Source organism: Phyllobates terribilis, unplaced genomic scaffold (assembly GCF_046119375.1).
Source record: "Phyllobates terribilis strain yellow unplaced genomic scaffold, ASM4611937v1 Scaffold_1__5_contigs__length_1240528914, whole genome shotgun sequence".
NCBI lineage: Eukaryota > Metazoa > Chordata > Amphibia > Anura > Dendrobatidae > Phyllobates > Phyllobates terribilis.
The window spans coordinates 595,895,841-595,920,870 of NW_027362761.1; positions in this window are offsets into that span (position 1 = coordinate 595,895,841).

Below are 25,030 nucleotides of genomic sequence, written 5' to 3' on the forward strand. Positions count from 1 at the left end.
GCGCGTAATGTGCGGAGCGGAGCCGAGCGCATAATGTGCGGAGCGGAGCCGAGCGCGTAATGTGCGGAGCGGAGCCGAGCGTGTAATGTGCGGAGCGGAGCCGAGTGTGTAATGTGCGGAGCGGAGCCGACTGTGTAATGTGCAGAGCGGAGCCGAGTGTGTAATGTGCGGAGCCAAGTGTGTAATGTGCGGAGCCGAGGGTGTAATGTGCGGAGCCGAGTGTGTAATGTGCGGAGCGGAGCCGAGTGTGTAATGTGCGGAGCCGAGTGTGTAATGTGCGGAGCGGAGCCGAGCGTGTAATGTGCGGAGCGGAGCCGAGCGTGTAATGAGCGGAGCCAAGTGTGTAATGTGCGGAGCGGAGCCGAGTGTGTAATGTGCGGAGCCGAGTGTGTAATGTGCGGAGCGGAGCCGAGTGTGTAATGTGCGGAGCAGAGCCGAGTGTGTAATGTGTGGAGCGGAGCCGAGCGTGTAATGTGCGGAGCAGAGCCGAGTGTGTAATGTGTGGAGCGGAGCCGAGTGTGTAATGTGCGGAGCAGAGCCGAGTGTGTAATGTGTGGAGCGGAGCCGAGCGTGTAATGAGCGGAGCCGAGTGTGTAATGTGCGGAGCGGAGCCGAGTGTGTAATGTGCGGAGCCGAGTGTGTAATGTGCGGAACGGAGCCGAGTGTGTAATGTGCGGAGCGGAGCCGAGTGTGTAATGTGCGGAGCCGAGCGTGTAATGTGCGGAGCCGAGCGTGTAATGTGCGGAGCGGAGCCGAGCGTGTAATGTGCGGAGCGGAGCCGAGCGTGTAATGAGCGGAGCCGAGTGTGTAATGTGCGGAGCGGAGCCGAGTGTGTAATGTGCGGAGCCGAGTGTGTAATGTGCGGAGCGGAGCCGAGTGTGTAATGTGCGGAGCAGAGCCGAGTGTGTAATGTGTGGAGCGGAGCCGAGCGTGTAATGTGCGGAGCGGAGCCGTGTGTGTAATGTGCGGAGCGGAGCCGAGTGTGTAATGTGCGGAGCGGAGCCGAGTGTGTAATGTGCGGAGCGGAGCCGAGTGTGTAATGTGCGGAGCCAAGTGTGTAATGTGCGGAGCGGAGCCGAGTGTGTAATGTGCGGAGCTGAGTGTGTAATGTGCGGAGCGGAGCCGAGTGTGTAATGTGCGGAGCGGAGCCGAGTGCGTAATGTGCGGAGCGGAGCCGAGTGCGTAATGTGCGGAGCGGAGCCGAGTGCGTAATGTGCGGAGCGGAGCCGAGTGCGTAATGTGCGGAGTGGAGCCGAGTGCGTAATGAGCGGAGCCGAGCGTGTAATGTGCGGAGCGGAGCCGAGCGTGTAATGTGCGGAGCGGAGCCGAGCGCGTAATGTGCGGAGCGGAGCCGAGCGCGTAATGTGCGGAGCGGAGCCGAGCGTGTAATGTGCGGAGCCGAGCGTGTAATGTGCGGAGCGGAGCCGAGTGCGTAATGTGCGGAGCGGAGCCGAGTGCGTAATGAGCGGAGCCGAGCGTGTAATGTGCGGAGCGGAGCCGAGCGCGTAATGTGCGGAGCGGAGCCGAGCGTGTAATGTGCGGAGCGGAGCCGAGCGTGTAATGTGCGGAGCGGAGCCGAGTGTGTAATGTGCGGAGCCGAGCGTGTAATGTGCGGAGCGGAGTCGAGCGTGTAATGTGCGTAGCGGAACCGAGCGTGTAATGTGCGGAGCGGAGCCGAGCGTGTAATGTGCGGAGCGGAGCCCAGCGTGTAATGTGCGGAGCGGAGCCGAGCGTGTAATGTGCGGAGCCGAGCGTGTAATGTGCGGAGCGGAGCCGAGGGTGTAATGTGCGGAGCGGAGCCGAGCGTGTAATGAGCGGAGCCGAGTGTGTAATGTGCGGAGCGGAGCCGAGTGTGTAATGTGCGGAGCCAAGTGTGTAATGTGCGGAGCCGAGTGTGTAATGTGCGGAGCGGAGCCGAGTGTGTAATGTGCGGAGCCGAGTGTGTAATGTGCGGAGCAGAGCCGAGCGTGTAATGTGCGGAGCGGAGCCGAGCGTGTAATGTGCGGAGCGGAGCCGAGTGTGTAATGTGCGGAGCGGAGCCGAGTGTGTAATGTGCGGAGCAGAGCCGAGTGTGTAATGTGCGGAGCGGAGCCGAGTGTGTAATGTGCGGAGCCGAGTGTGTAATGTGCGGAGCCGAGTGTGTAATGTGCGGAGCGGAGCCGAGTGTGTAATGTGCGGAGCGGAGCCGACTGTGTAATGTGCAGAGCGGAGCCGAGTGTGTAATGTGCGGAGCCAAGTGTGTAATGTGCGGAGCCGAGGGTGTAATGTGCGGAGCCGAGTGTGTAATGTGCGGAGCGGAGCCGAGTGTGTAATGTGCGGAGCCGAGTGTGTAATGTGCGGAGCGGAGCCGAGCGTGTAATGTGCGGAGCGGAGCCGAGCGTGTAATGAGCGGAGCCAAGTGTGTAATGTGCGGAGCGGAGCCGAGTGTGTAATGTGCGGAGCGGAGCCGAGCGTGTAATGTGCGGAGCGCAGCCGAGCGTGTAATGTGCGGAGCCGACCGTGTAATGTTCGGAGCGGAGCCGAGCGTATCATGTGCGGAGCCGAGCGTGTAATGTGCGGAGCGGAGCCGAGGGTGTAATGTGCGGAGCGGAGCCGAGCGTGTAATGAGCGGAGCCGAGTGTGTAATGTGCGGAGCGGAGCCGAGTGTGTAATGTGCGGAGCCGAGTGTGTAATGTGCGGAGCCGAGTGTGTAATGTGCGGAGCGGAGCCGAGTGTGTAATGTGCGGAGCCGAGTGTGTAATGTGCGGAGCAGAGCCGAGTGTGTAATGTGCGGAGCGGACCCGAGCGTGTAATGTGCGGAGCCGAGTGTGTAATGTGCGGAGCGGAGCCGAGTGTGTAATGTGCGGAGCGGAGCCGAGTGTGTAATGTGCAGAGCGGAGCCGAGTGTGTAATGTGCGGAGCCAAGTGTGTAATGTGCGGAGCCGAGTGTGTAATGTGCGGAGCCGAGTGTGTAATGTGCGGAGCGGTGCCGAGTGTGTAATGTGCGGAGCGGAGCCGAGTGCGTAATGTGCGGAGCGGAGCCGAGTGCGTAATGTGCGGAGCGGAGCCGAGTGCGTAATGAGCGGAGCCGAGCGTGTAATGTGCGGAGCGGAGCCGAGCGTGTAATGTGCGGAGCGGAGCCGAGTGTGTAATGTGCGGAGCCGAGTGTGTAATGTGCGGAGCGGAGCCGAGTGTGTAATGTGCGGAGCGGAGCCGAGTGTGTAATGTGCGGAGCGGAGCCGAGTGTGTAATGTGCGGAGCGGAGCCGAGCGTGTAATGTGCGGAGCCGAGCGTGTAATGTGCGGAGCGGAGCCGAGCGTGTAATGTGCGGAGCGGAGCCGAGCGTGTAATGTGCGGAGCGGAGCCGAGCGTGTAATGTGCGGAGCGGAGCCGTGTGTGTAATGTGCGGAGCGGAGCCGAGTGTGTAATGTGCGGAGCGGAGCCGAGTGTGTAATGTGCGGAGCGGAGCCGAGTGTGTAATGTGCGGAGCCGAGTGTGTAATGTGCGGAGCGGAGCCCAGTGTGTAATGTGCGGAGCGGAGCCCAGTGTGTAATGTGCGGAGCCGAGTGTGTAATGTGCGGAGCCGAGTGTGTAATGTGCGGAGCCGAGTGTGTAATGTGCGGAGCGGAGCCGAGTGTGTAATGTGCGGAGCCGAGTGTGTAATGTGCGGAGCAGAGCGGAGCGTGTAATGTGCGGAGCGGAGCCGAGCGTGTAATGTGCGGAGCGGAGCCGAGTGTGTAATGTGCGGAGCGGAGCCGAGTGTGTAATGTGCAGAGCGGAGCCGAGTGTGTAATGTGCGGAGCCGAGTGTGTAATGTGCGGAGCGGAGCCGAGTGTGTAATGTGCAGAGCCGAGTGTGTAATGTGCGGAGCGGAGCCGAGCGTGTAATGTGCGGAGCGGAGCCGAGCGTGTAATGTGCGGAGCGGAGCCGAGCGTGTAATGTGTGGAGCGGAGCCGAGCGTGTAATGTGCGGAGCGGAGCCCAGTGTGTAATGTGCGGAGCGGAGCCCAGTGTGTAATGTGCGGAGCGGAGCCCAGTGTGTAATGTGCGGAGCGGAGCCGAGCGTGTAATGTGCGGAACGGAGACGAGTGTGTAATGTGCGGAGCGGAGCCGAGTGTGTAATGTGCGGAGCGGAGCCGAGTGTGTAATGTGCGGAGCCGAGTGTGTAATGTGCGGAGCCGAGCGTGTAATGTGCGGAGCGGAGCCGAGGGTGTAATGTGCGGAGCGGAGCCGAGCGTGTAATGAGCGGAGCCGAGTGTGTAATGTGCGGAGCGGAGCCGAGTGTGTAATGTGCGGAGCCGAGTGTGTAATGTGCGGAGCCGAGTGTGTAATGTGCGGAGCGGAGCCGAGTGTGTAATGTGCGGAGCCGAGTGTGTAATGTGCGGAGCGGAGCCGAGCGCGTAATGTGCGGAGCGGAGCCGAGCGTGTAATGTGCGGAGCCGAGCGTGTAATGTGCGGAGCGGAGCCGAGCGTGTAATGTGCGGAGCGGAGCCGAGCGTGTAATGTGCGGAGCGGAGCCGAGCGTGTAATGTGCGGAGCGGAGCCGAGCGCGTAATGTGCGGAGCGGAGCCGAGCGTGTAATGTGCAAAGCGGAGCCGAGTGTGTAATGTGCGGAGCCGAGCGTGTAATGTGCGGAGCGGAGTCGAGCGTGTAATGTGCGTAGCGGAACCGAGCGTGTAATGTGCGGAGCGGAGCCGAGCGTGTAATGTGCGGAGCGGAGCCGAGCGTGTAATGTGCGGAGCGGAGCCGAGTGTGTAATGTGCGGAGCAGAGCCCAGCGTGTAATGTGCGGAGCGGAGCCGAGCGTGTAATGTGCGGAGCGGAGCCGAGCGTGTAATGTGCGGAGCGGAGCCGAGTGTGTAATGTGCGGAGCGGAGCCGAGTGTGTAATGTGCGGAGCGGAGCCGAGTGTGTAATGTGCGGAGCGGAGCCGAGTGTGTAATGTGCGGAGCCGAGTGTGTAATGTGCGGAGCGGAGCCGAGTGTGTAATGTGCGGAGCGGAGCCGAGTGTGTAATGTGCGGAGCGGAGCCGAGTGTGTAATGTGCGGAGCGGAGCCGACTGTGTAATGTGCAGAGCGGAGCCGAGTGTGTAATGTGCGGAGCGGAGCCGAGTGCGTAATGTGCGGAGCGGAGCCGAGTGCGTAATGAGCGGAGCCGAGCGTGTAATGTGCGGAGCGGAGCCGAGCGTGTAATGTGCGGAGCGGAGCCGAGTGTGTAATGTGCGGAGCCGAGTGTGTAATGTGCGGAGCGGAGCCGAGTGTGTAATGTGCGGAGCGGAGCCCAGTGTGTAATGTGCGGAGCGGAGCCGAGTGTGTAATGTGCGGAGCCGAGTGTGTAATGTGCGGAGCCGAGTGTGTAATGTGCGGAGCGGAGCCGAGTGTGTAATGTGTGGAGCCGAGTGTGTAATGTGCGGAGCAGAGCCGAGCGTGTAATGTGCGGAGCGGAGCCGAGCGTGTAATGTGCGGAGCGGAGCCGAGTGTGTAATGTGCAGAGCGGAGCCGAGTGTGTAATGTGCGGAGCGGAGCCGAGTGTGTAATGTGCAGAGCGGAGCCTAGTGTGTAATGTGCGGAGCGGAGCCGAGTGTGTAATGTGCAGAGCCGAGTGTGTAATGTGCGGAGCGGAGCCGAGTGTGTAATGTGCGGAGCTGAGTGTGTAATGTGCGGAGCGGAGCCGAGTGTGTAATGTGCGGAGCGGAGCCGAGTGAGTAATGTGCGGAGCGGAGCCGAGTGTGTAATGTGCGGAGCGGAGCCGAGTGAGTAATGTGCGGAGCGGAGCCGAGTGCGTAATGTGCGGAGCGGAGCCGAGTGCGTAATGTGCGGAGCGGAGCCGAGTGTGTAATGTGCGGAGCGGAGCCGAGTGTGTAATGTGCGGAGCGGAGCCGAGTGTGTAATGTGCGGAGCCGAGTGTGTAATGTGCGGAGCAGAGCCGAGTGTGTAATGTGCGGAGCGGAGCCGAGCGTGTAATGTGCGGAGCGGAGCCGTGTGTGTAATGTGCGGAGCGGAGCCGAGTGTGTAATGTGCGGAGCGGAGCCGAGTGTGTAATGTGCGGAGCGGAGCCGAGTGTGTAATGTGCGGAGCCAAGTGTGTAATGTGCGGAGCGGAGCCGAGTGTGTAATGTGCGGAGCTGAGTGTGTAATGTGCGGAGCGGAGCCGAGTGGTTAATGTGCGGAGCGGAGCCGAGTGAGTAATGTGCGGAGCGGAGCCGAGTGTGTAATGTGCGGAGCGGAGCCGAGTGAGTAATGTGCGGAGCGGAGCCGAGTGCGTAATGTGCGGAGCGGAGCCGAGTGCGTAATGTGCGGAGCGGAGCCGAGTGCGTAATGTGCGGAGTGGAGCCGAGTGCGTAATGAGCGGAGCCGAGCGTGTAATGTGCGGAGCGGAGCCGAGCGTGTAATGTGCGGAGCAGAGCCGAGTGTGTAATGTGCGGAGCGGAGCCGAGCGCGTAATGTGCGGAGCGGAGCCGAGCGCGTAATGTGCGGAGCGGAGCCGAGCGTGTAATGTGCGGAGCGGAGCCGAGTGCGTAATGTGCGGAGCGGAGCCGAGTGCGTAATGAGCGTAGCCGAGCGTGTAATGTGCGGAGCGGAGCCGAGCGTGTAATGTGCGGAGCGGAGCCGAGCGTGTAATGTGCGGAGCGGAGCCGAGCGCGTAATGTGCGGAGCCGAGCGCGTAATGTGCGGAGCGGAGCCGAGCGCGTAATGTGCGGAGCGGAGCCGAGCGTGTAATGTGCGGAGCGGAGCCGAGCGTGTAATGTGCGGAGCGGAGCCGAGTGTGTAATGAGCGGAGCCGAGCGTGTAATGTGCGGAGCAGAGCCGAGCGTGTAATGTGCGGAGCGGAGCCGAGCGTGTAATGTGCGGAGCGGAGCCCAGCGTGTAATGTGCGGAGCGGAGCCGAGCGTGTAATGTGCGGAGCCGAGCGTGTAATGTGCGGAGCCGAGCGTGTAATGTGCGGAGCGGAGCCGAGGGTGTAATGTGCGGAGCGGAGCCGAGCGTGTAATGAGCGGAGCCGAGTGTGTAATGTGCGGAGCGGAGCCGAGTGTGTAATGTGCGGAGCCGAGTGTGTAATGTGCGGAGCCGAGTGTGTAATGTGCGGAGCGGAGCCGAGTGTGTAATGTGCGGAGCCGAGTGTGTAATGTGCGGAGCAGAGCCGAGCCGAGCGTGTAATGTGCGGAGCGGAGCCGAGCGTGTAATGTGCGGAGCGGAGCCGAGTGTGTAATGTGCGGAGCGGAGCCGAGTGTGTAATGTGCAGAGCGGAGCCGAGTGTGTAATGTGCGGAGCGGAGCCGAGTGTGTAATGTGCGGAGCGGAGCCGAGTGTGTAATGTGCGGAGCCGAGTGTGTAATGTGCGGAGCGGAGCCGAGTGTGTAATGTGCGGAGCGGAGCCGAGTGCGTAATGTGCGGAGCGGAGCCGAGTGCGTAATGTGCGGAGCGGAGCCGAGTGCGTAATGAGCGGAGCCGAGCGTGTAATGTGCGCAGCGGAGCCGAGCGTGTAATGTGCGGAGCGGAGCCGAGTGTGTAATGTGCGGAGCCGAGTGTGTAATGTGCGGAGCGGAGCCGAGCGTGTAATGTGCTGAGCGGAGCCGAGTGTGTAATGTGCGGAGCGGAGCCGTGTGTGTAATGTGCGGAGCGGAGCCGAGTGTGTAATGTGCGGAGCGGAGCCGAGTGTTTAATGTGCGGAGCGGAGCCCAGTGTGTAATGTGCGGAGCGGAGCCGAGTGTGTAATGTGCGGAGCGGAGCCGAGTGTGTAATGTGCGGAGCCGAGTGTGTAATGTGCGGAGCGGAGCCGAGTGTGTAATGTGCGGAGCGGAGCCGAGTGTGTAATGTGCGGAGCGGAGCCGAGTGTGTAATGTGCGGAGCGGAGCCGAGTGTGTAATGTGCGGAGCCGAGTGTGTAATGTGCGGAGCGGAGCCGAGTGAGTAATGTGCGGAGCGGAGCCGAGTGCGTAATGTGCGGAGCGGAGCCGAGTGCGTAATGTGCGGAGCGGAGCCGAGTGTGTAATGTGCGGAGCGGAGCCGAGTGTGTAATGTGCGGAGCGGAGCCGAGTGTGTAATGTGCGGAGCCGAGTGTGTAATGTGCGGAGCAGAGCCGAGTGTGTAATGTGCGGAGCGGAGCCGAGCGTGTAATGTGCGGAGCGGAGCCGTGTGTGTAATGTGCGGAGCGGAGCCGAGTGTGTAATGTGCGGAGCGGAGCCGAGTGTGTAATGTGCGGAGCGGAGCCGAGTGTGTAATGTGCGGAGCCAAGTGTGTAATGTGCGGAGCGGAGCCGAGTGTGTAATGTGCGGAGCTGAGTGTGTAATGTGCGGAGCGGAGCCGAGTGGTTAATGTGCGGAGCGGAGCCGAGTGAGTAATGTGCGGAGCGGAGCCGAGTGTGTAATGTGCGGAGCGGAGCCGAGTGAGTAATGTGCGGAGCGGAGCCGAGTGCGTAATGTGCGGAGCGGAGCCGAGTGCGTAATGTGCGGAGCGGAGCCGAGTGCGTAATGTGCGGAGTGGAGCCGAGTGCGTAATGAGCGGAGCCGAGCGTGTAATGTGCGGAGCGGAGCCGAGCGTGTAATGTGCGGAGCAGAGCCGAGTGTGTAATGTGCGGAGCGGAGCCGAGCGCGTAATGTGCGGAGCGGAGCCGAGCGCGTAATGTGCGGAGCGGAGCCGAGCGTGTAATGTGCGGAGCGGAGCCGAGTGCGTAATGTGCGGAGCGGAGCCGAGTGCGTAATGAGCGTAGCCGAGCGTGTAATGTGCGGAGCGGAGCCGAGCGTGTAATGTGCGGAGCGGAGCCGAGCGTGTAATGTGCGGAGCGGAGCCGAGCGCGTAATGTGCGGAGCCGAGCGCGTAATGTGCGGAGCGGAGCCGAGCGCGTAATGTGCGGAGCGGAGCCGAGCGTGTAATGTGCGGAGCGGAGCCGAGCGTGTAATGTGCGGAGCGGAGCCGAGTGTGTAATGAGCGGAGCCGAGCGTGTAATGTGCGGAGCAGAGCCGAGCGTGTAATGTGCGGAGCGGAGCCGAGCGTGTAATGTGCGGAGCGGAGCCCAGCGTGTAATGTGCGGAGCGGAGCCGAGCGTGTAATGTGCGGAGCCGAGCGTGTAATGTGCGGAGCCGAGCGTGTAATGTGCGGAGCGGAGCCGAGGGTGTAATGTGCGGAGCGGAGCCGAGCGTGTAATGAGCGGAGCCGAGTGTGTAATGTGCGGAGCGGAGCCGAGTGTGTAATGTGCGGAGCCGAGTGTGTAATGTGCGGAGCCGAGTGTGTAATGTGCGGAGCGGAGCCGAGTGTGTAATGTGCGGAGCCGAGTGTGTAATGTGCGGAGCAGAGCCGAGCCGAGCGTGTAATGTGCGGAGCGGAGCCGAGCGTGTAATGTGCGGAGCGGAGCCGAGTGTGTAATGTGCGGAGCGGAGCCGAGTGTGTAATGTGCAGAGCGGAGCCGAGTGTGTAATGTGCGGAGCGGAGCCGAGTGTGTAATGTGCGGAGCGGAGCCGAGTGTGTAATGTGCGGAGCCGAGTGTGTAATGTGCGGAGCGGAGCCGAGTGTGTAATGTGCGGAGCGGAGCCGAGTGCGTAATGTGCGGAGCGGAGCCGAGTGCGTAATGTGCGGAGCGGAGCCGAGTGCGTAATGAGCGGAGCCGAGCGTGTAATGTGCGCAGCGGAGCCGAGCGTGTAATGTGCGGAGCGGAGCCGAGTGTGTAATGTGCGGAGCCGAGTGTGTAATGTGCGGAGCGGAGCCGAGCGTGTAATGTGCTGAGCGGAGCCGAGTGTGTAATGTGCGGAGCGGAGCCGTGTGTGTAATGTGCGGAGCGGAGCCGAGTGTGTAATGTGCGGAGCGGAGCCGAGTGTTTAATGTGCGGAGCGGAGCCCAGTGTGTAATGTGCGGAGCGGAGCCGAGTGTGTAATGTGCGGAGCGGAGCCGAGTGTGTAATGTGCGGAGCCGAGTGTGTAATGTGCGGAGCGGAGCCGAGTGTGTAATGTGCGGAGCGGAGCCGAGTGTGTAATGTGCGGAGCGGAGCCGAGTGTGTAATGTGCGGAGCGGAGCCGAGTGTGTAATGTGCGGAGCCGAGTGTGTAATGTGCGGAGCGGAGCCGAGTGTGTAATGTGCGGAGCGGAGCCGAGTGCGTAATGTGCGGAGCGGAGCCGAGTGCGTAATGTGCGGAGCGGAGCCGAGTGCGTAATGAGCGGAGCCGAGCGTGTAATGTGCGGAGCGGAGCCGAGCGTGTAATGTGCGGAGCGGAGCCGAGTGTGTAATGTGCGGAGCCGAGTGTGTAATGTGCGGAGCGGAGCCGAGCGTGTAATGTGCGGAGCGGAGCCGAGCGTGTAATGTGCGGAGCGGAGCCGTGTGTGTAATGTGCTGAGCGGAGCCGAGTGTGTAATGTGCGGAGCGGAGCCGAGTGTGTAATGTGCGGAGCGGAGCCGAGTGTGTAATGTGCGGAGCGGAGCCCAGTGTGTAATGTGCGGAGCGGAGCCGAGTGTGTAATGTGCGGAGCGGAGCCGAGTGTGTAATGTGCGGAGCCGAGTGTGTAATGTGCGGAGCGGAGCCGAGTGTGTAATGTGCGGAGCGGAGCCCAGTGTGTAATGTGCGGAGCGGAGCCGAGTGTGTAATGTGCGGAGCCGAGTGTGTAATGTGCGGAGCCGAGTGTGTAATGTGCGGAGCCGAGTGTGTAATGTGCGGAGCGGAGCCGAGCGTGTAATGTGCGGAGCGGAGCCGAGTGTGTAATGTGCGGAGCGGAGCCGAGTGTGTAATGTGCGGAGCGGAGCCGAGTGTGTAATGTGCAGAGCGGAGCCGAGTGTGTAATGTGCGGAGCGGAGCCGAGTGTGTAATGTGCAGAGCCGAGTGTGTAATGTGCGGAGCGGAGCCGAGCGTGTAATGTGCGGAGCGGAGCCGAGCGTGTAATGTGCGGAGCGGAGCCGAGCGTGTAATGTGCGGAGCGGAGCCGAGCGTGTAATGTGCGGAGCGGAGCCCAGTGTGTAATGTGCGGAGCGGAGCCCAGTGTGTAATGTGCGGAGCGGAGCCCAGTGTGTAATGTGCGGAGCGGAGCCGAGCGTGTAATGGGCGGAACGGAGCCGAGTGTGTAATGTGCGGAGCGGAGCCGAGTGTGTAATGTGCGGAGCCGAGTGTGTAATGTGCGGAGCCGAGCGTGTAATGTGCGGAGCGGAGCCGAGGGTGTAATGTGCGGAGCGGAGCCGAGCGTGTAATGAGCGGAGCCGAGTGTGTAATGTGCGGAGCGGAGCCGAGTGTGTAATGTGCGGAGCCGAGTGTGTAATGTGCGGAGCCGAGTGTGTAATGTGCGGAGCGGAGCCGCGTGTGTAATGTGCGGAGCCGAGTGTGTAATGTGCGGAGCGGAGCCGAGTGTGTAATGTGCGGAGCGGAGCCGAGCGTGTAATGAGCGGAGCCGAGTGTGTAATGTGCGGAGCCGAGTGTGTAATGTGCGGAGCCGAGTGTGTAATGTGCGGAGCGGAGCCGAGTGTGTAATGTGCGGAGCCGAGTGTGTAATGTGCGGAGCGGAGCCGAGTGTGTAATGTGCGGAGCGGAGCCGAGCGTGTAATGTGCGGAGCGGAGCCGTGTGTGTAATGTGCGGAGCGGAGCCGAGTGTGTAATGTGCGGAGCCGAGTGTGTAATGTGCGGAGCGGAGCCGAGTGTGTAATGTGCGGAGCAGAGCCGAGCGTGTAATGTGCGGACCGGAGCCGAGTGTGTAATGTGCGGAGCGGAGCGTGTAATGTGCGGAGCGGAGCCGAGCGTGTAATGTGCGGACCGGAGCCGAGTGTGTAATGTGCGGAGCGGAGCGTGTAATGTGCGGAGCGGAGCCGAGCGTGTAATGTGCGGAGCGGAGCCGAGCGTGTAATGAGCGGAGCCGAGTGTGTAATGTGCGGATCCGAGCGTGTAATGTGCGGAGCGGAGCCCAGCGTGTAATGTGCGGAGCGGAGCCGAGCGTGTAATGTGCGGAGCGGAGCCGAGCGTGTAATGAGCGGAGCCAATTGTGTAATGTGCGGAGCGGAGCCGAGTGTGTAATGTGCGGAGTGGAGCCGAGCGTGTAATGTGCGGAGCGGAGCCGAGCATGTAATGTGCGGAGCCGAGCGTGTAATGTTCGGAGCGGAGCCGAGCGTATAATGTGCGGAGCCGAGCGTGTAATGTGCGGAGCGGAGCCGAGGGTGTAATGTGCGGAGCGGAGCCGAGCGTGTAATGTGCGGAGCCGAGTGTGTAATGTGCGGAGCGGAGCCGAGCGTGTAATGTGCGGAGCGCAGCCGAGCGTGTAATGTGCGGAGCCGTGTGTGTAATGTGCTGAGCGGAGCCGAGTGTGTAATGAGCGGAGCGGAGCCGAGTGTGTAATGTGCAGAGCCGAGTGTGTAATGTGCGGAGCGGAGCCGAGCGTGTAATGTGCGGAGCGGAGCCGAGCGTGTAATGTGCGGAGCGGAGCCGAGCGTGTAATGTGCGGAGCGGAGCCCAGTGTGTAATGTGCGGAGCGGAGCCCAGTGTGTAATGTGCGGAGCCGAGTGTGTAATGTGCGGAGCCGAGTGTGTAATGTGCGGAGCCGAGTGTGTAATGTGCGGAGCGGAGCCGAGTGTGTAATGTGCGGAGCCGAGTGTGTAATGTGCGGAGCAGAGCCGAGCGTGTAATGTGCGGAGCGGAGCCGAGCGTGTAATGTGCGGAGCGGAGCCGAGTGTGTAATGTGCGGAGCGGAGCCGAGTGTGTAATGTGCGGAGCGGAGCCGAGTGTGTAATGTGCGGAGCCGAGTGTGTAATGTGCGGAGCGGAGCCGAGTGTGTAATGTGCAGAGCCGAGTGTGTAATGTGCGGAGCGGAGCCGAGCGTGTAATGTGCGGAGCGGAGCCGAGCGTGTAATGTGCGGAGCGGAGCCGAGCGTGTAATGTGTGGAGCGGAGCCGAGCGTGTAATGTGCGGAGCGGAGCCCAGTGTGTAATGTGCGGAGCGGAGCCCAGTGTGTAATGTGCGGAGCGGAGCCCAGTGTGTAATGTGCGGAGCGGAGCCGAGCGTGTAATGTGCGGAACGGAGCCGAGTGTGTAATGTGCGGAGCGGAGCCGAGTGTGTAATGTGCGGAGCCGAGTGTGTAATGTGCGGAGCCGAGTGTGTAATGTGCGGAGCGGAGCCGAGTGTGTAATGTGCGGAGCCGAGTGTGTAATGTGCGGAGCAGAGCCGAGCCGAGCGTGTAATGTGCGGAGCGGAGCCGAGCGTGTAATGTGCGGAGCGGAGCCGAGTGTGTAATGTGCGGAGCGGAGCCGAGTGTGTAATGTGCAGAGCGGAGCCGAGTGTGTAATGTGCGGAGCGGAGCCGAGTGTGTAATGTGCGGAGCGGAGCCGAGTGTGTAATGTGCGGAGCCGAGTGTGTAATGTGCGGAGCGGAGCCGAGTGTGTAATGTGCGGAGCGGAGCCGAGTGCGTAATGTGCGGAGCGGAGCCGAGTGCGTAATGTGCGGAGCGGAGCCGAGTGCGTAATGAGCGGAGCCGAGCGTGTAATGTGCGCAGCGGAGCCGAGCGTGTAATGTGCGGAGCGGAGCCGAGTGTGTAATGTGCGGAGCCGAGTGTGTAATGTGCGGAGCGGAGCCGAGCGTGTAATGTGCTGAGCGGAGCCGAATGTGTAATGTGCGGAGCGGAGCCGTGTGTGTAATGTGCGGAGCGGAGCCGAGTGTGTAATGTGCGGAGCGGAGCCGAGTGTGTAATGTGCGGAGCGGAGCCCAGTGTGTAATGTGCGGAGCGGAGCCGAGTGTGTAATGTGCGGAGCGGAGCCGAGTGTGTAATGTGCGGAGCCGAGTGTGTAATGTGCGGAGCGGAGCCGAGTGTGTAATGTGCGGAGCGGAGCCGAGTGTGTAATGTGCGGAGCGGAGCCGAGTGTGTAATGTGCGGAGCGGAGCCGAGTGTGTAATGTGCGGAGCCGAGTGTGTAATGTGCGGAGCGGAGCCGAGTGTGTAATGTGCGGAGCGGAGCCGAGTGCGTAATGTGCGGAGCGGAGCCGAGTGCGTAATGTGCGGAGCGGAGCCGAGTGCGTAATGAGCGGAGCCGAGCGTGTAATGTGCGGAGCGGAGCCGAGCGTGTAATGTGCGGAGCGGAGCCGAGTGTGTAATGTGCGGAGCCGAGTGTGTAATGTGCGGAGCGGAGCCGAGCGTGTAATGTGCGGAGCGGAGCCGAGCGTGTAATGTGCGGAGCGGAGCCGTGTGTGTAATGTGCTGAGCGGAGCCGAGTGTGTAATGTGCGGAGCGGAGCCGAGTGTGTAATGTGCGGAGCGGAGCCGAGTGTGTAATGTGCGGAGCGGAGCCCAGTGTGTAATGTGCGGAGCGGAGCCGAGTGTGTAATGTGCGGAGCGGAGCTGAGCGTGTAATGTGCGGAGCGGAGCCGTGTGTGTAATGTGCGGAGCGGAGCCGAGTGTGTAATGTGCGGAGCCGAGTGTGTAATGTGCGGAGCGGAGCCGAGTGTGTAATGTGCGGAGCAGAGCCGTGCGTGTAATGTGCGGACCGGAGCCGAGTGTGTAATGTGCGGAGCGGAGCGTGTAATGTGCGGAGCGGAGCCGAGCGTGTAATGTGCGGACCGGAGCCGAGTGTGTAATGTGCGGAGCGGAGCGTGTAATGTGCGGAGCGGAGCCGAGCGTGTAATGTGCGGAGCGGAGCCGAGCGTGTAATGAGCGGAGCCGAGTGTGTAATGTGCGGATCCGAGCGTGTAATGTGCGGAGCGGAGCCCAGCGTGTAATGTGCGGAGCGGAGCCGAGCGTGTAATGTGCGGAGCGGAGCCGAGCGTGTAATGAGCGGAGCCAAGTGTGTAATGTGCGGAGCGGAGCCGAGTGTGTAATGTGCGGAGCGGAGCTGAGCGTGTAATGTGCGGAGCGGAGCCGAGCATGTAGTGTGCGGAGCCGAGCGTGTAATGTTCGGAGCGGAGCCGAGCGTATAATGTGCGGAGCCGAGCGTGTAATGTGCGGAGCGGAGCCGAGGGTGTAATGTGCGGAGCGGAGCCGAGCGTGTAATGAGCGGAGCCGAGTGTGTAATGTGCGGAGCGGAGCCGAGTGTGTAATGTGCGGAGCCGAGTGTGTAATGTGCGGAGCCGAGTGTGTAATGTGCGGAGCGGAGCCGAGCGTGTAATGTGCGGAGCGCAGCCGAGCGTGTAATGTGCGGAGCGGAGCCGTGTGTGTAATGTGCTGAGCGGAGCCGAGTGTGTAATGAGCGGAGCGGAGCCGAGTGTGTAATGTGCAGAGCCGAGTGTGTAATGTGCGGAGCGGAGCCGAGCGTGTAATGTGCGGAGCGGAGCCGAGCGTGTAATGTGCGGAGCGGAGCCGAGCGTGTAATGTGCGGAGCGGAGCCCAGTGTGTAATGTGCGGAGCGGAGCCCAGTGTGTAATGTGCGGAGCCGAGTGTGTAATGTGCGGAGCCGAGTGTGTAATGTGCGGAGCCGAGTGTGTAATGTGCGGAGCGGAGCCGAGTGTGTAATGTGCGGAGCCGAGTGTGTAATGTGCGGAGCAGAGCCGAGCGTGTAATGTGCGGAGCGGAGCCGAGCGTGTAATGTGCGGAGCGGAGCCGAGTGTGTAATGTGCGGAGCGGAGCCGAGTGTGTAATGTGCGGAGCGGAGCCGAGTGTGTAATGTGCGGAGCGGAGCCGAGTGTGTAATGTGCGGAGCCGAGTGTGTAATGTGCGGAGCGGAGCCGAGTGTGTAATGTGCAGAGCCGAGTGTGTAATGTGCGGAGCGGAGCCGAGCGTGTAATGTGCGGAGCGGAGCCGAGCGTGTAATGTGCGGAGCGGAGCCGAGCGTGTAATGTGTGGAGCGGAGCCGAGCGTGTAATGTGCGGAGCGGAGCCCAGTGTGTAATGTGCGGAGCGGAGCCCAGTGTGTAATGTGCGGAGCGGAGCCCAGTGTGTAATGTGCGGAGCGGAGCCGAGCGTGTAATGTGCGGAACGGAGCCGAGTGTGTAATGTGCGGAGCGGAGCCGAGTGTGTAATGTGCGGAGCCGAGTGTGTAATGTGCGGAGCCGAGCGTGTAATGTGCGGAGCGGAGCCGAGGGTGTAATGTGCGGAGCGGAGCCGAGCGTGTAATGAGCGGAGCCGAGTGTGTAATGTGCGGAGCGGAGCCGAGTGTGTAATGTGCGGAGCCGAGTGTGTAATGTGCGGAGCCGAGTGTGTAATGTGCGGAGCGGAGCCGTGTGTGTAATGTGCGGAGCGGAGCCGAGTGTGTAATGTGCGGAGCGGAGCCGAGTGTGTAATGTGCGGAGCGGAGCCGAGTGTGTAATGTGCGGAGCCAAGTGTGTAATGTGCGGAGCGGAGCCGAGTGTGTAATGTGCGGAGCTGAGTGTGTAATGTGCGGAGCGTAGCCGAGTGTGTAATGTGCGGAGCGGAGCCAAGTGTGTAATGTGCGGAGCGGAGCCGAGTGCGTAATGTGCGGAGCGGAGCCGAGTGCGTAATGTGCGGAGCGGAGCCGAGTGCGTAATGTGCGGAGCGGAGCCGAGTGCGTAATGTGCGGAGCGGAGCCGAGTGCGTAATGTGCGGAGCGGAGCCGAGTGCGTAATGTGCGGAGTGGAGCCGAGTGCGTAATGAGCGGAGCCGAGCGTGTAATGTGCGGAGCGGAGCCGAGCGTGTAATGTGCGGATCGGAGCCGAGTGTGTAATGTGCGGAGCGGAGCCGACCGCGTAATGTGCGGAGCGGAGCCGAGCTCGTAATGTGCGGAGCGGAGCCGAGCGTGTAATGTGCGGAACCGAGCGTGTAATGTGCGGAGCGGAGCCGAGTGCGTAATGTGCGGAGCGGAGCCGAGTGCGTAATGAGCGGAGCCGAGCGTGTAATGTGCGGAGCGGAGCCGAGCGTGTAATGTGCAGAGCGGAGCCGAGCGTGTAATGTGCGGAGCGGAGCCGAGCGCGTAATGTGCGGAGCGGAGCCGAGCGCATAATGTGCGGAGCGGAGCCGAGCGCGTAATGTGCGGAGCGGAGCCGAGCGTGTAATGTGCGGAGCGGAGCCGAGCGTGTAATGTGCGGAGCGGAGCCGAGCGTGTAATGTGCGGAGCGGAGCCGAGCGTGTAATGTGCGGAGCGGAGTCGAGCGTGTAATGTGCGTAGCGGAACCGAGCGTGTAATGTGCGGAGCGGAGCCGAGCGTGTAATGTGCGGAGCGGAGCCGAGCGTGTAATGTGCGGAGCGGAGCCCAGCGTGTAATGTGCGGAGCGGAGCCGAGCGTGTAATGTGCGGAGCCGAGCGTGTAATGTGCGGAGCCGAGCGTGTAATGTGCGGAGCGGAGCCGAGGGTGTAATGTGCGGAGCGGAGCCGAGCGTGTAATGAGCGGAGCCGAGTGTGTAATGTGCGGAGCGGAGCCGAGTGTGTAATGTGCGGAGCCGAGTGTGTAATGTGCGGAGCGGAGCCGAGGGTGTAATGTGCGGAGCGGAGCCGAGCGTGTAATGAGCGGAGCCGAGTGTGTAATGTGCGGAGCGGAGCCGAGTGTGTAATGTGCGGAGCCGAGTGTGTAATGTGCGGAGCCGAGTGTGTAATGTGCGGAGCGGAGCCGAGTGTGTAATGTGCGGAGCCGAGTGTGTAATGTGCGGAGCAGAGCCGAGCGTGTAATGTGCGGAGCGGAGCCGAGCGTGTAATGTGCGGAGCGGAGCCGAGCGTGTAATGTGCGGAGCGGAGCCGAGTGTGTAATGTGCGGAGCGGAGCCGAGTGTGTAATGTGCGGAGCGGAGCCGAGTGTGTAATGTGCGGAGCGGAGCCGAGTGTGTAATGTGCGGAGCGGAGCCGAGTGTGTAATGTGCGGAGCGGAGCCGAGTGTGTAATGTGCGGAGCGGAGCCGAGTGTGTAATGTGCGGAGCGGAGCCGAGTGTGTAATGTGCGGAGCGGAGCCGAGTGTGTAATGTGCGGAGCCAAGTGTGTAATGTGCGGAGCCGAGGGTGTAATGTGCGGAGCCGAGTGTGTAATGTGCGGAGCGGAGCCGAGTGTGTAATGTGCGGAGCCGAGTGTGTAATGTGCGGAGCGGAGCCGAGTGTGTAATGTGCGGAGCGGAGCCGAGTGCGTAATGTGCGGAGCGGAGCCGAGTGCGTAATGTGCGGAGCGGAGCCGAGTGCGTAATGAGCGGAGCCGAGCGTGTAATGTGCGGAGCGGAGCCGAGCGTGTAATGTGCGGAGCGGAGCCGAGTGTGTAATGTGCGGAGCCGAGTGTGTAATGTGCGGAGCGGAGCCGAGTGTGTAATGTGCGGAGCGGAGCCGAGCGTGTAATATGCGGAGCGGAGCCGAGCGTGTAATGTGCGGAGCGGAGCCGTGTGTGTAATGTGCTGAGCGGAGCCGAGTGTGTAATGTGCGGAGCGGAGCCGTGTGTGTAATGTGCGGAGCGGAGCCGAGTGTGTAATGTGCGGAGCGGAGCCGAGTGTGTAATGTGCGGAGCGGAGCCCAGTGTGTAATGTGCGGAGCAGAGTGTGTAATGTGCGGAGCGGAGCCGAGTGTGTAATGTGCGGAGCGGAGCCGAGTGTGTAATGTGCGGAGCGGAGCCGAGTGTGTAATGTGCGGAGCGGAGCCCAGTGTGTAATGTGCGGAGCGGAGCCGAGTGTGTAATGTGCGGAGCCGAGTGTGTAATGTGCGGAGCCGAGTGTGTAATGTGCAGAGCCGAGTGTGTAATGTGCGGAGCGGAGCCGAGTGTGTAATGTGCGGAGCGGAGCCGAGCGTGTAATGTGCGGAGCGGAGCCGAGCGTGTAATGTGCGGAGCGGAGCCGAGCGTGTAATGTGCGGAGCGGAGCCGAGCGTGTAATGTGCGGAGCGGAGCCCAGTGTGTAATGTCCGGAGCGGAGCCCAGTGTGTAATGTGCGGAGCGGAGCCCAGTGTGTAATGTGCGGAGCGGAGCCGAGCGTGTAATGGGCGGAACGGAGCCGAGTGTGTAATGTGCGGAGCGGAGCCGAGTGTGTAATGTGCGGAGCCGAGCGTGTAATGTGCGGAGCGGAGCCGAGGGTGTAATGTGCGGAGCGGAGCCGAGCGTGTAATGAGCGGAGCCGAGTGTGTAATGTGCGGAGCGGAGCCGAGTGTGTAATGTGCGGAGCCGAGTGTGTAATGTGCGGAGCGGAGCCGCGTGTGTGATGTGCGGAGCCGAGTGTGTAATGTGCGGAGCGGAGCCGAGTGTGTAATGTGCGGAGCGGAGCCGAGCGTGTAATGAGCGGAGCCGAGTGTGTAATGTGCGGAGCCGAGTGTGTAATGTGCGGAGCCGAGTGTGTAATGTGCGGAGCGGAGCCGAGTGTGTAATGTGCGGAGCCGAGTGTGTAATGTGCGGAGCGGAGCCGAGTGTGTAATGTGCGGAGCGGAGCCGAGTGTGTAATGTGCGGAGCGGAGCCCAGTGTGTAATGTGCGGAGCGGAGCCGAGTGTGTAATGTGCGGAGCCGAGTGTGTAATGTGCGGAGCCGAGCGTGTAATGTGCGGAGCGGAGCCGAGCGTGTAATGTGCGGAGCGGAGCCGAGTGTGTAATGTGCGGAGCCGAGCGTGTAATGTGCGGAGCCGAGCGTGTAATGTGCGGAGCGGAGCCGAGTGTGTAATGTGCGGAGCGGAGCCGAGTGTGTAATGTGCGGAGCGGAGCCCAGTGTGTAATGTGCGGAGCGGAGCCGAGTGTGTAATGTGCGGAGCCGAGTGTGTAATGTGCGGAGCCGAGTGTGTAATGTGCAGAGCCGAGTGTGTAATGTGCGGAGCGGAGCCGAGTGTGTAATGTGCGGAGCGGAGCCGAGCGTGTAATGTGCGGAGCGGAGCCGAGCGTGTAATGTGCGGAGCGGAGCCGAGCGTGTAATGTGCGGAGCGGAGCCGAGCGTGTAATGTGCGGAGCGGAGCCCAGTGTGTAATGTGCGGAGCGGAGCCCAGTGTGTAATGTGCGGAGCGGAGCCCAGTGTGTAATGTGCGGAGCGGAGCCGAGCGTGTAATGGGCGGAACGGAGCCGAGTGTGTAATGTGCGGAGCCGAGCGTGTAATGTGCGGAGCGGAGCCGAGCGTGTAATGAGCGGAGCCGAGTGTGTAATGTGCGGAGCGGAGCCGAGTGTGTAATGTGCGGAGCCGAGTGTGTAATGTGCGGAGCGGAGCCGAGTGTGTAATGTGCAGAGCCGAGTGTGTAATGTGCGGAGCGGAGCCGAGCGTGTAATGTGCGGAGCGGAGCCGAGCGTGTAATGTGCGGAGCGGAGCCGAGCGTGTAATGTGCGGAGCGGAGCCGAGCGTGTAATGTGTGGAGCGGAGCCGAGCGTGTAATGTGCGGAGCGGAGCCCAGTGTGTAATGTGCGGAGCGGAGCCCAGTGTGTAATGTGCGGAGCGGAGCCCAGTGTGTAATGTGCGGAGCGGAGCCGAGCGTGTAATGTGCGGAACGGAGCCGAGTGTGTAATGTGCGGAGCCGAGCGTGTAATGTGCGGAGCGGAGCCGAGGGTGTAATGTGCGGAGCGGAGCCGAGCGTGTAATGAGCGGAGCCGAGTGTGTAATGTGCGGAGCGGAGCCGAGTGTGTAATGTGCGGAGCCGAGTGTGTAATGTGCGGAGCCGAGTGTGTAATGTGCGGAGCGGAGCCGTGTGTGTAATGTGCGGAGCGGAGCCGAGTGTGTAATGTGCGGAGCGGAGCCGAGTGTGTAATGTGCGGAGCGGAGCCGAGTGTGTAATGTGCGGAGCCAAGTGTGTAATGTGCGGAGCGGAGCCGAGTGTGTAATGTGCGGAGCTGAGTGTGTAATGTGCGGAGCGTAGCCGAGTGTGTAATGTGCGGAGCGGAGCTAAGTGTGTAATGTGCGGAGCGGAGCCGAGTGTGTAATGTGCGGAGCGGAGCCGAGTGCGTAATGTGCGGAGAGGAGCCGAGTGCGTAATGTGCGGAGCGGAGCCGAGTGCGTAATGTGCGGAGCGGAGCCGAGTGCGTAATGTGCGGAGCGGAGCCGAGTGCGTAATGTGCGGAGTGGAGCCGAGTGCGTAATGAGCGGAGCCGAGCGTGTAATGTGCGGAGCGGAGCCGAGCGTGTAATGTGCGGATCGGAGCCGAGTGTGTAATGTGCGGAGCGGAGCCGACCGCGTAATGTGCGGAGCGGAGCCGAGCTCGTAATGTGCGGAGCGGAGCCGAGCGTGTAATGTGCGGAACCGAGCGTGTAATGTGCGGAGCGGAGCCGAGTGCGTAATGTGCGGAGCGGAGCCGAGTGCGTAATGAGCGGAGCCGAGCGTGTAATGTGCGGAGCGGAGCCGAGCGTGTAATGTGCAGAGCGGAGCCGAGCGTGTAATGTGCGGAGCGGAGCCGAGCGCGTAATGTGCGGAGCGGAGCCGAGCGCATAATGTGCGGAGCGGAGCCGAGCGCGTAATGTGCGGAGCGGAGCCGAGCGTGTAATGTGCGGAGCGGAGCCGAGCGTGTAATGTGCGGAGCGGAGCCGAGCGTGTAATGTGCGGAGCGGAGCCGAGCGTGTAATGTGCGGAGCGGAGTCGAGCGTGTAATGTGCGTAGCGGAACCGAGCGTGTAATGTGCGGAGCGGAGCCGAGCGTGTAATGTGCGGAGCGGAGCCGAGCGTGTAATGTGCGGAGCGGAGCCCAGCGTGTAATGTGCGGAGCGGAGCCGAGCGTGTAATGTGCGGAGCCGAGCGTGTAATGTGCGGAGCCGAGCGTGTAATGTGCGGAGCGGAGCCGAGGGTGTAATGTGCGGAGCGGAGCCGAGCGTGTAATGAGCGGAGCCGAGTGTGTAATGTGCGGAGCGGAGCCGAGTGTGTAATGTGCGGAGCCGAGTGTGTAATGTGCGGAGCGGAGCCGAGGGTGTAATGTGCGGAGCGGAGCCGAGCGTGTAATGAGCGGAGCCGAGTGTGTAATGTGCGGAGCGGAGCCGAGTGTGTAATGTGCGGAGCCGAGTGTGTAATGTGCGGAGCCGAGTGTGTAATGTGCGGAGCGGAGCCGAGTGTGTAATGTGCGGAGCCGAGTGTGTAATGTGCGGAGCAGAGCGTGTAATGTGCGGAGCCGAGCGTGTAATGTGCGGAGCCGAGCCGAGCGTGTAATGTGCGGAGCCGAGCGTGTAATGTGCGGAGCCGAGCGTGTAATGTGCGGAGCGGAGCCGAGCGTGTAATGTGCGGAGCGGAGCCGTGTGTGTAATGTGCTGAGCGGAGCCGAGTGTGTAATGTGCGGAGCGGAGCCGTGTGTGTAATGTGCGGAGCGGAGCCGAGTGTGTAATGTGCGGAGCGGAGCCGAGTGTGTAATGTGCGGAGCGGAGCCGAGTGTGTAATGTGCGGAGCGGAGCCGAGTGTGTAATGTGCGGAGCGGAGCCGAGTGTGTAATGTGCGGAGCGGAGCCGAGTGTGTAATGTGCGGAGCGGAGCCGAGTGTGTAATGTGCGGAGCGGAGCCGAGTGTGTAATGTGCGGAGCGGAGCCGAGTGTGTAATGTGCGGAGCCGAGTGTGTAATGTGCGGAGCCGAGTGTGTAATGTGCGGAGCGGAGCCGAGTGTGTAATGTGCGGAGCAGAGCCGAGTGTGTAATGTGCGGAGCGGAGCCGAGCGTGTAATGTGCGGAGCGGAGCCGTGTGTGTAATGTGCGGAGCGGAGCCGAGTGTGTAATGTGCGGAGCGGAGCCGAGTGTGTAATGTGCGGAGCGGAGCCGAGTGTGTAATGTGCGGAGCCGAGCGTGTAATGTGCGGAGCCGAGCGTGTAATGTGCGGAGCGGAGCCGAGGGTGTAATGTGCGGAGCGGAGCCGAGCGTGTAATGAGCGGAGCCGACCGTGTAATGTGCGGAGCGGAGCCGAGCGTGTAATGTGCGGAGCGTAGCCGAGCGTGTAATGTGCGGAGCCGAGCGTGTAATGTGCGGAGCCGAGCGTGTAATGTGCGGAGCCGAGCCGAGCGTGTAATGTGCGGAGCCGAGCGTGTAATGTGCGGAGCCGAGCGTGTAATGTGCGGAGCGGAGCCGAGCGTGTAATGTGCGGAGCGGAGCCGTGTGTGTAATGTGCTGAGCGGAGCCGAGTGTGTAATGTGCGGAGCGGAGCCGTGTGTGTAATGTGCGGAGCGGAGCCGAGTGTGTAATGTGCGGAGCGGAGCCGAGTGTGTAATGTGCGGAGCGGAGCCGAGTGTGTAATGTGCGGAGCGGAGCCGAGTGTGTAATGTGCGGAGCGGAGCCGAGTGTGTAATGTGCGGAGCGGAGCCGAGTGTGTAATGTGCGGAGCGGAGCCGAGTGTGTAATGTGCGGAGCGGAGCCGAGTGTGTAATGTGCGGAGCGGAGCCGAGTGTGTAATGTGCGGAGCCGAGTGTGTAATGTGCGGAGCCGAGTGTGTAATGTGCGGAGCGGAGCCGAGTGTGTAATGTGCGGAGCAGAGCCGAGTGTGTAATGTGCGGAGCGGAGCCGAGCGTGTAATGTGCGGAGCGGAGCCGTGTGTGTAATGTGCGGAGCGGAGCCGAGTGTGTAATGTGCGGAGCGGAGCCGAGTGTGTAATGTGCGGAGCGGAGCCGAGTGTGTAATGTGCGGAGCCAAGTGTGTAATGTGCGGAGCGGAGCCGAGTGTGTAATGTGCGGAGCTGAGTGTGTAAGGTGCGGAGCCGAGTGTGTAATGTGCGGAGCGGAGCCGAGTGTGTAATGTGCGGAGCGGAGCCGAGTGCGTAATGTGCGGAGCGGAGCCGAGTGCGTAATGTGCGGAGCGGAGCCGAGTGCGTAATGTGCGGAGTGGAGCCGAGTGCGTAATGAGCGGAGCCGAGCGTGTAATGTGCGGAGCGGAGCCGAGCGCGTAATGTGCGGAGCGGAGCCGAGCGCGTAATGTGCGGAGCGGAGCTGAGCGTGTAATGTGCGGAGCCGAGCGTGTAATGTGCGGAGCGGAGCCGAGTGCGTAATGTGCGGAGCGGAGCCGAGTGCGTAATGAGCGGAGCCGAGCGTGTAATGTGCGGAGCGGAGCCGAGCGTGTAATGTGCGGAGCGGAGCCGAGCGTGTAATGTGCGGAGCGGAGCCGAGCGCGTAATGTGCGGAGCGGAGCCGAGCGCGTAATGTGCGGAGCGGAGCCGAGCGCGTAATGTGCGGAGCGGAGCCGAGCGTGTAATGTGCGGAGCGGAGCCGAGCGTGTAATGTGCGGAGCGGAGCCGAGTGTGTAATGTGCGGAGGCGAGCGTGTAATGTGCGGAGCGGAGTCGAGCGTGTAATGTGCGTAGCGGAACCGAGCTTGTAATGTGCGGAGCGGAGCCGAGCGTGTATTGTGCGGAGCGGAGCCGAGCGTGTAATGTGCGGAGCGGAGCCGAGCGTGTAATGTGCGGAGCGGAGCCGAGCGTGTAATGTGCGGAGCGGAGCCCAGCGTGTAATGTGCGGAGCGGAGCCGAGTGTGTAATGTGCGGAGCCGAGCGTGTAATGTGCGGAGCCGAGCGTGTAATGTGCGGAGCGGAGCCGAGGGTGTAATGTGCGGAGCGGAGCCGAGCGTGTAATGAGCGGAGCCGAGTGTGTAATGTGCGGAGCGGAGCCGAGTGTGTAATGTGCGGAGCCGAGTGTGTAATGTGCGGAGCCGAGTGTGTAATGTGCGGAGCGGAGCCGAGTGTGTAATGTGCGGAGCCGAGTGTGTAATGTGCGGAGCAGAGCCGAGCGTGTAATGTGCGGAGCGGAGCCGAGTGTGTAATGTGCGGAGCGGAGCCGAGTGTGTAATGTGCGGAGCGGAGCCGAGTGTGTAATGTGCGGAGCGGAGCCGAGTGTGTAATGTGCGGAGCGGAGCCGAGTGTGTAATGTGCGGAGCCGAGTGTGTAATGTGCGGAGCGGAGCCGAGTGTGTAATGTGCGGAGCGGAGCCGAGTGTGTAATGTGCGGAGCGGAGCCGACTGTGTAATGTGCAGAGCGGAGCCGAGTGTGTAATGTGCGGAGCCAAGTGTGTAATGTGCGGAGCCGAGGGTGTAATGTGCGGAGCCGAGTGTGTAATGTGCGGAGCGGAGCCGAGTGTGTAATGTGCGGATTCGAGTGTGTAATGTGCGGAGCGGAGCCGAGTGTGTAATGTGCGGAGCGGAGCCGAGTGCGTAATGTGCGGAGCGGAGCCGAGTGCGTAATGTGCGGAGCGGAGCCGAGTGCGTAATGAGCGGAGCCGAGCGTGTAATGTGCGGAGCGGAGCCGAGCGTGTAATGTGCGGAGCGGAGCCGAGTGTGTAATGTGCGGAGCCGAGTGTGTAATGTGCGGAGCGGAGCCGAGTGTGTAATGTGCGGAGCGGAGCCGAGCGTGTAATGTGCGGAGC